Consider the following 13,237-nt stretch of genomic DNA (forward strand, 5'->3'; position numbering starts at 1 on the left):
CCCCCAGCCTACTCCCAGCTCAGTATCAGCAGGGGGCACAACCTGGGGTAACAGCCGCTCCCAAAGGGGCGTAAAGGGAGGGGCGGGATGCCACGCGAGCAGACCCGAGTTGCCATCACATCGGATGGGCTAGCAGAGTCGGGGCCACACCCAGAGCTTGTGGACCAGCTGAGAGCCTGTGAGTAACAGGAGGACTGTAGGCCCATGCAGCCCAGCCCCTCCCTGCAGGGTGCTGACAGTGGCCTTGGGCACATTGCCTCTCTGAGCCTCAGCGTCTCCACCTGCCAAATGGGCAGTGTCCGAGCACCGTGTCTGACCTCTGCAGCCCCTCGGTGGGTGTTCGTCTCTTCCCCGGTGCATCAGGCCACTGGCACGAGGGACGTGCCTGGCAGTAGGGTTGACGTGGGCAGGGTGCAGAGGTGGGAGACCCAGACACATTTACGGAAAGGTTACAGCTCGGAGTCAGGCAGCGGCCTTGAACATAGAGCTGAAGAGTTAGAACTGAGCCTCGTAGACGGTGGGGAGCCATGGGAGGCTCTTGGACAGGGGCGAAGCGCATTGTCGGGGAGAGGAACTGGCAGCAGGGGAGCCTGCTGTGTTCACCCAGGCGTAGGGCTCTGGTTCAAAAGGAGTCGTGTGGCTAAGAAGCTTGGCCCAAGTGGGTGGCTCAGCAGGGCCAGTTTTCCTCCTTTGGACTGGGCCCGTGGTCCACAAGGCACTACCGTCCCGGGCGGGAAGCGTGCAGGGCACCGCAGGGAGGGGCAAGGCTCAGCGCTAATGTCTCCTCCTCTGCGTGTCCCGCAATCCGTGTCCCCCCTCCTTGGACTGGCCTGGGCTTCCCACCCAGGCCTGGGTGGGGCCCCACTGCTCCTTGACTCGAGACCGCAGTGGGCCGTGGGGTGTGAGCCAGGGTGGGGACACTGGCGGTGGGTGGAGTCACGGGATGGGTGGCCATGAGTCAGGAATTGTTGGGCCTCTGTGTCATCTGGCTGCGTGCTGTTCTGGCCTCCCTGTGCCTGTCTGCCTCCTCGCTCCCAGTCACAGCTGCGCCTGTGGGCAGCTCTGTGGGGCCGACCGTGCTCTGTTTCCAAGAGCCCAGAGCCAAGGCAGACAAGTCAGGCCACCTGGACTCCAGGTCCCAGGCGCCCCCGACACTCGGGGTGATCTTTAGCACGTCCCCTCCCCTGAGCCACACTTTCCCAGATTGAAGGATGAGCGTGGGGGGTGGGGGGCGGCTGGCCAGGGGTTCTCAGACCCAGCGGGCTCACCAGCGCGCAGCATCCGTTGGGGCCAGGCCTGGTCCGGACGTGGCAGGTACCGTGTTCTCTGACCTAAAGTGGTTTTCACATGGCGCCTCCCATCACCGCTCATTCATTCGTCCAGCAGACATTCCAGAGGTTCTGGGGGCCACGGGAAGAAGACACCCGTCAGGGGGCTGCCCTCAGCCTCTCTTTCTAGTCTGTTCAGGGGTCCAGTCCCAGAGGTCAGGTTCTGCCAGCCCCAGGGATCGATGGGCACGTGAGAGGTGGCTCCCCCCAAATCCCTTGAAGTTGCCGGGCCGAAGGAGCCCCTCTTTCTGAAGGAATGCAGGGAGACCCCGGACTCCAGGGCGAAGGAGGTCATCCTAGGCTAATCCTGACACCTCCGCCGGGAAGCAGCTACGGAGGTCCTCGTGCCTCCTGGCGGGGACCCTGGGACACGCTCTGGGTGTGCTGTGACAGGGAGAGGCTCTGGGGCTGTTCCTCTCACTTTACAGATGGAAGATGGAGACATCATGGGATGGGAAGGCACTGGCCCAGGTCAAGGAGGGTAAAAAGGCAAAGGGCCGACTGGAACCTACCTCCCTGTAAGCAGGGCCGGGTGGAGACAGGCAGGCTTCTCCAAGGCAGCTGCGTCGGTGAGCATCTTGGGACAGGCCGCAGAGTGCAGCATGATGATGAACGCCCCCTACAACCCCTTCCCTCCCCAGCCTTCCCGGCAGCAACCCTGCAGCCCACCGCTGGACTGCCCTTGACGGGGGGGGGGGGAACTGGCATTCCTACAAACAGCAAGAGCTCCTGTGGCCTGGCTCCTCCAAGGAGGTGAGCCACCCATTCACCCCAATTAAACCTTCTCCCGCCCAACATTGAGTAAACAGAGGCAGGGGTAGGTACAGGGACTTGGCTAAGGACGTGTGGCCTGCAAACAGCGAAACCAGGATTTCATCTAGGCCTGGGTGACATTGGTGCCCGAGCTCAGACCCGCTACCTCCTGCTCGCAAGACCAGTGCTTTCCTTTGTCTGGCATTTGTAAATCTGGGCCTCGGCCACCTCCTCAAACTGGCCTGGCCCCCATGTGGCCAGAATCCCAGAGGGATGCCTGTGTGAGGAGTGAGACCGCTGGGGGCTAGCCTGGGTCCAGGAGGGGGGGTCACTGGGAACACTCCGTGCTAGACGGGGTGCCTGTGCCACTGGAAGCCCCCACGCCCCTCAGCCTCTCGATCATTCCACCTGCCTCCTCAATGGGGGGAGCACAGGGCTTGGAGTCTAGGTGCCCGTGGAGCTGCCCAGCCCTGTATGGGTCACGGATGAAATGTCAGCTCAGTTAGTCCTCCAGCAGGTGTTTGCCCAGATAAGGAGACTGAGACCTGGGGGACAGGTGACCTTACCTTCTTGGTCCACCTTCAACACCAGAACTGACCTGGGTTCTCGTCTTGGTCTTGGGCCCATCCCTGTTCCTCTTTGGACTTTTGTCCCCTCCTGGGTAAGGTGGCAAGCTTAAACTGAGGACTCCCAAGGACTCTTGTGAGAGCCTCCATCAGGCCCTGTTAATGCTGCAGAGGAATCGGGATTGGGGACGTGCCAGGGGTAGAGAGCAGGGGTATCGCTCCAGAGCTCCATCCAGTGTCCTCAGATGGACAGTGCAGGACCAGGTGGCAGAGGCAGGACACTGAGTCCCTAAGAGGGGCCCGTTGGCAGCAAATTCAATTTAGATCATCAGCAGTGGGATGGGTGGGTGCCAAGGGCCCTGGTTTGGCCAAGCCCAAGTGGGTGCTCCTCCGGGCAAGACCCTAGCCCCTGGCAAGGGAGAGGCTATGCCCACCCCCAAGGGGCTGATGAGAGGGTGGGCAAAGAAAGACCATCAGGTGCAGAGCTTACCCCAGGAGCGTGCGCAGCTTTGGCATGCTTTTTCCATTTATATGGAAAGGGACTGGGAGTAGGTGGTCTTCGGGAAGCCCATCTCTGGGGAACAGACCCACTGGCCCTGCTCCTGAGTCAGCCTTAGGAGGGACCTGTGCCTTTTGGCTTTGCCTGGGCCTTTGCCCTCCTGCGTGAGAGACTCTGCCCAAAAGGATGATGCCCCAGACCCCCTGTTTTGCTGCCAGGCCGAGGTGGGCACACCTACCAACACTTCTGTCCTAGAATTATCCAACTTCCGGTGTTTTCGCCCACCTCGTGTTAGATACTGTGCAGACACTCTTGGGAAAGCATACAGGCTGGCACTTGTTGGCCTTTGACCTTGCCTCCCCTCCCCCCACTCCAACCCTGCTCCTTCTCTTCCTCCTCTGTCAGTAGTTGTTGAAAGAAGGAAATGAATGAATGGATGGATGGATGAATGGAATGAAGGAACAACCCCCAGAAGTCATTTCTCCATTTTCACAAAGGGGAAACCAATTTCAGATGTTATGAGGGTGGAGAGGGCAGTTCTGGGAGCCCCTACCCTTCTCCAACTCCCACTCTTTGGGTCCCCCACGGTGCCAGGGCGTGGCCCCAGGTTTTGCGCTGGGCATCTCCTGTCACCGGGGCTGTCCCCACCTGGAGACATCCATCAGGGCCCCGCAGCAGACTGGCCAGGCCTACGCTTCATTCCTGAGTCCCGGAGGTCAGCCCATGACACTGGTCTGCACCACCAATCCCCCCCCCCCCCCACTTGCCAAGATTCCACACTGGAGAGAGGGAGGCGTAAAGCCCAGGGGCATGGGCTGGGCTTCCCTGGGCCTGGGTGTGGGCAGGTTGTCAGAACAGCTCCAAATACTCTCAGACGAAGTGAAGACAGACAGGATTATTGAACCAAGGTTAGTTCATGATTCTCGGACAGCCCTGCCCAGGAGTTCTGCACCCCCGCCTCCCCCCTCCTCACCCCAGACAACCACTTACTAGGTCTGCTTTCTTATCTGTTCCTTGAGGCCAGCTGCGGCTACTTCTCTTTGGTGAAAAGACTCAGCATTTCAGTCCCACCCTGGGCACTGGGCCACCTGAGCCTCTGGGCTCAACCCTGCTGTACCTAGAGTGAGTGGACAAGGGTTTCACAGCCAAAGAGATGATCAGGCACCCGGTTTTAATTGGACAAAGGAGGAGGAAGGAACCAGCATCAAGGCGTCTGGAGGTTCAGGAATGGGAAAGATCGTTTGGGGGACTCTCAGGGAGGGCAGCATGGTGGAGGTGGTCGTTGGGCACCGAAGGAAGGGGTTTCAACGGGCAGAGCTGTTGAAAGTATGACTGGGGTGAGACAGTACCTCTTCCGCCGCTCTGGTCTCTGCTGGGTGCCTCTTGGGCTTTATGGCTCCCTGGTGACAGGACTGTATGGATGGAATGGGGGCAGTGAGGGCTTATGGGGCCGCTGAGGAAGCCCTGGAAGATGGAAGAATTTTCTGCGTGTTTATGGCAAGCTGAGTTTCTCACTCCAAAGGCACAACAGGCATGCGTGTGTGTGTGCTCGCGCGTGTGTTTGGGGTGGTGATTGGCAGCAGGGGTGAGGCATCTCAGAGGTCGCATGGATGTAACCCCCTGCCCCCCCCCCACACCTACTGGGGTAGTCCAGCCCCTCCCCCAGGGGCCTGCGGGTAGGTCAGTGCCCTGCCCTACAAGATCAGCCTGGGGCCTCTCCTACTGGATGTTTAATCAGAAGCACAATTCAAAGCTGCCTTCTTTCCTCCTGGCCAGCAGGCTTCAACTTCTACCTGGGCCCAGGACCCTCTCCGTCTGGCTCTCCCCCATGGTCTGGATTCCTCTCCCCCCAACTGCCCCACTCCCCCCCGCCCCCCGCGTGATGAGGTCAGGGAACATGTATTCCAGGAATGTGGGAGGTGGGGCGCCAGCCTGGTTTGGATAACCATCGCGGTAAATATTTGCCTTGCTCCCAGAGCCGGTACCGGCCGCCAGGGTAGGACAAGGGGCCTGTTCCCAGGGTCATGTAAGGGGATGTTTTCCCGGGTGGATGTCTGAGGTGGGGGAACCCGTGTCTCCCCAGTGAGCCTGGGAACTGAGTCTGAGGCCACCCGCCCTGCGCAGGGCCAAAGACAGGGCCCCTGGCCCGCAGGACCAGCAACTGTTTGTCCCATCTGTGAAATGGGGATAAAAACAGCCCAGGTGAGGAAGGTCAGTGCCACGGGAGCCGGTTTAGGTCGGTTCAGCCAGTGGAGCAGGAGGTTAGACCCAGTTTGGGTGCGTCCCATGTGACCATGTTTTGGTCCCAACTTGGCCACTTATGACCTTGAGTAATATCCCCCTCCTTCAAACTTTTAACAGCCACCATCCCCTGACCTGTTCCTTCCTACGTGGCACCTGTATTGACACGCCCATTTCGCGTTAAGCTGTCACAGCCACCAGGGCCCAAGGAGCACATGTGTTCACGTGATTAGCAGCACGTGACCGGAACCCTGAACTCCAGCTCAGGGATGCCATTGGTACGGCCACCTGCCTACAGACCACACTGGGCTGTCTGACCCCCTCCCCCAGTGGCCTGTGGGTAAGTGAATGCTCTGGCCGATACTGGGCTCTACAAGGTCAGCTCGAAGCCTCGCTGATGGGTGAACAGCTAGAGGGGTCACCAGTCTCTGTTTAGAAAGGAGATGAGGGCTCAGAGAGGCCAAGTGACCTGCTCAAGGTCACCCAGCATTAAAGGGCAAACCAGGGATTCCAATCCAGCTCTGCCTACCCTTGTTATCGACCTCACCACTGAGGACAAGACCAGGGCTCCAGCCCAGAACGTGGGTTCCGAACCTTCGGCAGTTGTGGAGAACAACCAGTCACTTACCCACAGGCCTGGAGCCACAGGCACAGAGTCTCCAGGGTGCCCCACATCCTGGATGCCCTGTGGCACAGGCACCTTGGTCCTCCAGCAATCCCGGATTGGCCCTGCGTCTACTCTGGGCCAGCCTCAGCCCCAAGCAGCTAGTCCTGTACCTCCCCTCAGGCCCGGGTCCTCCCAGGGCATCCCTGCAGGAAGAAAGGTCGGGAAGGTGGGTGTGTATGGGAGAAGGTATCTGGGTCCTGGGACACTCCCCACCCCAGAGTGACCTTTGCCGTGTCCCAGGCCCAGCCTTGCCACTCTCCAGCTGTGATACCTCTGGCCACGCTATCCTCCCTCAGAACTCGGTTTCCTGCTCTGCAACATGGGCTCCCACCCTGCCCTGTCCTGCCCTGCCCCTGGGAGCTCCAGGCACACAATGAGAATGAAAGCGTGGTTTGACCTGCAGTCTGCAAGCCCCTTTCTGCCCTCTGGCCTTCATAGTCAGAGGCTGCCTTGGCCAGGCTGTCTCCCCACTGCCCGCCCCTCCGAGGCTCACAGGGAAGTTGATAGCCCCCAGCCTATCTCTGTGCGCTCGCTGTGTGACCTTGGATATATCTCTTCCCCTCTCTGGTCTGTTTGCCCCGCTGCACGGGCCCAACAAAGAGCCTGGGTGGCTGAGGGCCACGGGGCCCGCGCGGAGGCACCGTGAGCTGGAGTACCCCGAAGCGGCAGGATGGGCGGGTGTCGTCGTTCCTTGGGGCCTGGACGTTGCTCACTGTGTGAGCGAGGACTTTCCGGCTCTGGCTTCTATCTCAGCTGCCAAAATAATTATTTTCTCTTTGTCAGCGGGTCTGCGGGCCAGCTCGCCTCTGGGAAAGGCCTGAGCTGTGGGTGGTGGGGAGGCAGGAGGCTGATTCCGGTTCTGCCCCAGCCGCTGACTTGCTGCGTGTCCCTGGGATGGGGGTGGGCGCTGCCTCTCTTCAGGCCTCAGTTTCCTCCTCTGAAAAATGGGGGAGTCAGAGCCTGTGAATACAAGTGCTGTTTGTGTCCCCACGGCACGAAGTTTGGGGGCTGCCAGAGCCAAAGGGTCAGGACGCAGAGACGTTGTCTTTCCCTGCTGGGGCGGGGATGTCAGCCCTGGCTTTGGGGGCTTGGGGCTTCGGGGCCTAATGCTCCATAGAGCCCAGCACCAGCCCCTGCAAGGTCATTAATGTCTCAGCTGACAGACCTGCCCCTCCGGTCCTCATGTGTGCTACTCCCTATGTTCCCATCCCACAGATGAGAAAACTGAGGCACGGAAGGGTTTAATTAACAAATTTGCGCTAAGCCCCACACTTGGTAAGAGGGCGAAACACAGACTTGAACCAGCCACAGCACCCACTTCTCTCCCACTGCCCAGTGGGGTAGGCCAGGTTTGAGGCCTCCAGCGGCCCCCTGGCATGTGTGAGAGCCCACAACTAATGTGGCCTGCACACTCCCTCTCCCTCTGTTAGCCATGGGCTCGTCCCAAGAGACATTCAGCCCGCGGTCCAGTTTCCCATTTCTTAGAGGAGGATGTGCAGGCCTACGGAGCGTGGCAGTTGCCTGGAGCCCCCCGGGGAGGCACCTTCAAAGCTGGGACCCAAACTTGGGGTTCTGTGGCTGGCACCCCGCGGCCGGGACTCCAGAGAAGTCCACCTGCCAGGCCCTTGGGTCTGGTCCTCCAGGATCTGTAGGGAGGTGGAACAGAGTAAAAAGTACGGGTGGCCCCTGAGGAGGTGGGCGGGTCGGAACCTGCCCCCCAACTGTGAGGATAATCAACAGTGGGGGACAGGGGACCAGGGTGTCCATGCCTTCTCCCTCCCTCTGACATCTCCACATACCCAGTGCACCCCTGCCTCTCTGCCTGCTGTTCCCTCTGCTATGAGCACCACTCTCTCTGGTCTGGACCCCCAGAACAGCCTACATGCCGGTCTCGCTGCCTCCCAGGGTCCCTCCCAAGCCCTTCTCCCCCAGCAGCCATGGGAATCTTTTCAAACTGGAACTAGGGTTATGTCCCTCGGCTGTTCAGACCCTCCCGTGGCTCTCAGTGATTGGCCATGCCCCTTGACCCCCACTCACCCCACCTCTCCTTCCCTCATCACACCTACCACCCGCCCGCTCTCAAGTCCTTCACTGAAGCAGGCTTTCTTCCCTGTCTTTGAGTCTTTGCATATGCTGGTCCCTCTGCCTGGAGTGCTGTTCCATGCATCTTGGCCTGCCTCTCTTCTGGCTCATCCTTTGACTTTACTTCCCCAGGGAGGCTCCCCTGAACCTTGACTCCATGCTGCGTAGCCCCTGTACTCATTCTTTCTGGCAGATGCCCCTTCTAATTATGTAGCGTTTAACTGTTGGAACCCCCACAGGGACAGGAACCCCCGTCCCATTCACAGCTCAGGATGTTTGTTCAGTGTTTCTTGAGCGAATGAATGAACAACACTGAGTGCTTCTGTCCCCGTATGTCCTTAGATGCTCCTAGATGGCCTGAGAGAGCTTGTGATCCCATTTGACAGGTGAGGAAACCTAAACCCAGGGAGGCCAGGGGCATATCCCCATAGCTGGTAACGGGCAGATGGGGGTGTCAGGGGATTGTTGGTGTCAGGGCACTCCATGATTATGCCCCTCTTCCGCTCAGCCCGTCTGAGTCTCCATCTGTCAAATGGGGATGACTTGGTTTTGCCCAGTAGGTGGGGGGGGGGGGGGGGAAGTGGCAGCCCGATCGGTTCCAGGGCTGCCTCGAGGGGCTCCTCTGACCACCCCTTCCCCTTGCAGCAGGATGGAACTGCAGTGAGGCGCGGGGGCTGAGCACTGCTGACCAGACGTGGGACGCTGGTGGTTCGCGGGTCACTGAGGTAGGTGTGCGGCGGGTGGGGAAGGCTTGGCCCGGGTGCTTGGAGAAGGGGCAGGCACGTCCTGAGTAGCGACGAGGTGTTAGCCCTGGCATACCCAGCCTTTGACTGGGCCTCGGCCCTGGTGGGCGGGACTGGGTGCTGCCCCGCCCCCTGCTTAGACCTCGTCGGCCCCAGAGGCCTCTGGGACCTGGCCTTTGTCCAGAGTGCCTGCCGGGGAAGGGCTGGGGGAGAGCACCCAGGGAGAGGGGCAGGTTTGGGGTCCCCAGCCTTGGCGCAGCACCTGTGTCTGTACCACTCAGCCCGGGACGCGTGGGCCCCGTATGCCAAGCAACATGGCGGCCACGCAGGAAGAGGCCTGGGTGAGCAGAAAGGCCTATTTGCTGAAATGGGCAGTGTGTCTGGCCACCTCCTTGTCTCCCGCAAACACGCTGAGGTGCACGCACGAATCTCTGGGCTCTGGAGTGAAGAGTGACTGCGTTCAAATCCTGGCTCTGCCACCTGTCCACTGTGGCCTTGTGCGGTTTCTCTGTGCCTTGATTTACCTGTCTGTAAAAATGGGATGGGTTCCCAGCACCTGCCCGCACAGGTGCGTGGACACACCTGGCACCAGAGGCGCTCAGGAGGACACGTCAGAGTCACTGTCAAGGATCCTGGGACCCTTCCTTCTTTCCATACACCGCAGCTCCCGCATCCCCTCCTCCCTGAGCGCCCAGCAATGCCAGGATGGACACGGACTGGTCATCCAACATAATGAGGGGGTGGGGGCTCCCAGGGAGCTCCCAAGAGCAGCAGGAACCAGAAGGTTCTGAGGCTGAGCCTCCCGGCCCTGCCTCTGGCCTGGACACGAGCGTGTCTCATCACAGAGAGGCATTTTAGGGTTGATTGCACTTGGCCCCGTGCCAGAGGGTGACCTGTGTAATCCCTCTTTACTCTGTGGTTCCCAACCCAGAGATGAGAGGCCTTCACAAAAGTGCTGACTTGGGCCAGGGCCCTTTGTCCCAAGGCTCTGGGGCCCAGCGGGGGGAGGCAGAATCTTTGCTCTGGCATGAGGCCTTGCCTGATCATGTCCCTGCTGCCCTCAACTCCCCTCCTGAGGCCCCCGTGCTCGTAGGTGCCCAGACACGGGGCCAGGCAAGCCCTGGGATGCTGCACGCTTCAGTCAGGCTCTGGAACCAAGGGGCAGGGCTGCAGGAGGTCCCGGCTCCCTGCCATCGGCTCGTGACCTTGGGCAAGACTTTCACTTTTGTGAGAGTGGGGGCCAGGGTTCTCATCAGAAAACAGGGATAATTATACCAGCCCTTCTGGGAAGGCCGTTACGGCGACGCTCGGAAGCCTGAAATATTTTTAAATGTTAGAGCTTAGTGAGAGTCTACTGTGTACCAGGCACCATGCTCCTTAAATACATATTTCTCCCCGCAGTAATCCCGTGAGGAGGTGTGTTTAGTGCCTCGTCCTTTCTCCAGAGGCTCAAAGTGGTTAAGAAACCCATAGAGCTGTAAGTAGCAGCATGGGGATTTGAACTGTGGAATGAAGCGGCCCATGATGCCTTAGAGACCAGGGGCGGAGCCACAGGCCGGCCTGAGGTGGGTGCTCAGGAAACCGCCTCCCTCTCCGCCTTGTGCTTTGGCCTGGCCCTCCAAGCCCCGCTGCCCTCAGGAGCCAGAGGGTGGCCCCTGAAGGCTGGTGACCGCCCCTCCCCAGAGGGCCTGCCGGCAACCCGATAAGGCTAGGGGGACCCACTGCTAATTGTGAGGTAACCTCTGAATTCTCCTTCACGGTGGGTTCTCTTTTCGGATGTGTTTCAAGGTAATTCATTCCCTTTCCAGAAATTGCTAGTGGCGGAGCATTAGGCAGCTGGTAATTAATCATAGGAGCGGCTTGGAGTTTATTTAAAAAAAAAAAAAAAGGCAGACTAGAAAGCCTTGATGGAAAAAGAAAAGAAAAGAAAACCACTCCAAGGCAAGGGTGGTAATCAATACCTCAGTGTCCTAGAAACGGCTGGGGGTGGGGTGGCGGACACGCCTCTCCTCCTCTTCTTCCTGGGGCTGACAGATGGTCAGTGCCTGCAGTAGCCTGTGCGAGGCTCTGCCCTTCACCGTCAGCTCCCTGGGCCTCGTTGAGCAAGTCACTGCCTCTCCCCGGACTCAGCTTTGCCACCTGTAAAATGGGCGAAGGGCAGGTGCCAGACTAGAAACGGATATTGTGATGATGTTTGTTCACTGCCACATCCTAGTGCCTGGTCCTATTATAATTTGGAGCGACAGCTGGAGTGAGGGGCCAGCTCTTTCACTCTGCAAGCTAATGTTAAAGGACAGCCTTGCCCAGCAGACTGGCCCAGCAGAGCTCGGGCCCCTCCATGGCAGCCACACCGTCTCCCTGGCATCCTCAAGTTCAGCTTTCCAAGAGTCTGAGCTGTCTGGAGATTTTTTTCAGTTGCCCTCTGAGTGGGTGGTGAGCTCCTCGTCGCCAAAAGTGTGCAAGCTGGGGCCGCACAGGGCAGTCAGGCAGCAGACTGGGTGGGAGGGCGTGCAGAGCATCCCTGAGTTTGAGACAGAACATGAGGTGCTCCAGGGTGGACGCGGGAGGCTGGACGAGCAGAGAGGGGAGCCCCTGCCCAGAGGTCCCCTGGGGAGGGCTGGAAGAGGCCGCTAAGAGGGGTTGGCCATGGAGGACACCTGTGCTTTGCGCTTTGGTGCCTGTTCCCTCCAGAAGGAAGGAGGTGTGTGTGAGTCTCTGTCTCTGTGTGGTTCTCTGTGTGCCCGTGCTTCTCTCCTGCCCAGCTCCCCCCGTCTCCTCACAAAGGCACCCCCACTCTGCCCCCTTAGCTCACCCACTTTCTCCCTGTGCCACGTCCAGTGCTCCCCCTGGAGCCCCCTCTGGAATTTCTCTCTGAGCCCCAGGACCTTCTCACTTCCGCTCTCCTTACCCTCAGAGACACTCCTAGCCAGGCGTCCCCGCAGACATCTGCTCTGCGTCTGCTCTGTGTCATCGCCTCTGTCATTGCCAGGACTCAGCAGAACTGAGACCTCCCGGGCTCCCAACCTGCCGCCCTGAGCCTTGTTCTTGCAGCTCTGGCGGCACACGGCAACCCCCACCCCCACCCTGCTCTTTGGAGGTATCCAAGGCAGTGCCCCGCACTCCCGGCTTCGGAGGCTGTGCGCTCCGTGTGGCCTTGAGCTGGAGCAGACGCCATCCCGTCTCCAGGGACCCCCCGTGCCGACCACTCGGGATGGAGCCCGAACTCCCGGCTGCCCTGTGCTGTCCTGGGCACCTGGGCCTCTGGCTGCAGGCTAAAGCAGGGAAGCGAGAGGGGGCGTGTGTCCACTCACAGGGGCGGTTGGAGCCTGGCATTGCCCTCCAGCGCTAATAAAACTCCTGCTGTAATTAGAAGTGAGGTGTCCGAGAGCTGGCTGCCTGGCGGGAGCCAGTGTGTGCTCATGAATAAATAAGTTGTCCTCTCCCGAGGGGAGAAGGAACCAGAGGGTGGCCTCCCAGAGAACCACGGTCCTGAGGGTCTCAGCGGCCTGTGAGGTAGGCTGCTGTGTTCTGGTGGCTGGACACCTCCATTCACGTGGACGCCTTCTGGAAGCTCCCTCGGCCCCCATTCAGACTCCCTGGGAGCGCCAGCCGCCGTGCATCGGCAGACTCAGCCTGGCACTCGAAGCCACCACCGCCAGCCCCAGCCTCCTTGCAGGGCCACGTCACACGCTAGCTGTCCGCCAGTGCCCTGGGCTGCAGCTTCCCTGTGCCGCCCCCTCCTCACCTTTATGACACGTCCCCGCCATGGCACCTTTGCTCCTGCCCTTCCTTCTGCCTTGAAAGCCCTCCACCCGCGTTGCTGTGTGGCTGGAAACTTTTGGAGCCTTCCTCAAGTCGTGCTTCCTCTACAGGGTCAGACGTGGCCTCCACACCCCCCTGGGCCCCACGCCCTCCGCTTCCCAGAGGCCCTGCTCCTTTCCTCCCTGAACTCTCTCAACTCCGAACCCTCTTTATGCTCCTGTGTTTCTAGACTGCCTGCCCCCTTATCTTCTCTTTTGTCTTGACTGTGTATTGGAAGGATAACCTCTTGGCTCCCCTGTGCTCTTTTTCCCTCCTGAGTCTTTGACACCTGGTGTGTATTTAACGCCTACACCGCCCGCAGACGCCGGTGTTCAGCGGCCCCGTGGGGTTCCCTCATTTGCAGGTGGGGAAACTGAGGCTGGGAAAGGCAGTCTTGCAGATAAGAGTTGGCAGGGTGAGTGCGTGCCTTCCCTGTAGGCAAGGCTCTGCTACCTTTCTGCAGCTCAAAGTAAGGAACTGGGGCACGGGGCATGGGGCACTGGTCATAAAGGTAAATTGAGGTGGACAGGACCGTGGCTAGTACCTAGGCAACCACA

The 13,237-nt window shown here is 59.8% G+C and overlaps 1 protein-coding gene across 5 annotated transcripts in view; it reads left to right on the forward strand.

Moving 5' to 3' along the window:
* Positions 1 to 13,237, forward strand: part of ZMIZ1 (zinc finger MIZ-type containing 1) — a 234,249-nt gene that overhangs the window by 76,569 nt on the left and 144,443 nt on the right. For 3 of the 5 annotated variants that reach the window (XM_040485550.1, XM_040485554.1, XM_040485553.1), the window contains exon 3: positions 8,782 to 8,861. The exons of 1 other annotated variant lie outside the window; for it this stretch is intronic. The gene's annotated coding sequence lies outside the window, so the exon portion shown is untranslated. The remainder of the gene's footprint in view (positions 1 to 8,781; positions 8,862 to 13,237) is intronic. One more of the 5 variants, XM_040485551.1, reaches the window with a different exon arrangement.

This window comes from Herpailurus yagouaroundi, unplaced genomic scaffold, assembly GCF_014898765.1.
Source record: "Herpailurus yagouaroundi ecotype Mexico unplaced genomic scaffold, PumYag 163, whole genome shotgun sequence".
Taxonomy (NCBI): Eukaryota; Metazoa; Chordata; class Mammalia; order Carnivora; family Felidae; genus Herpailurus; species Herpailurus yagouaroundi.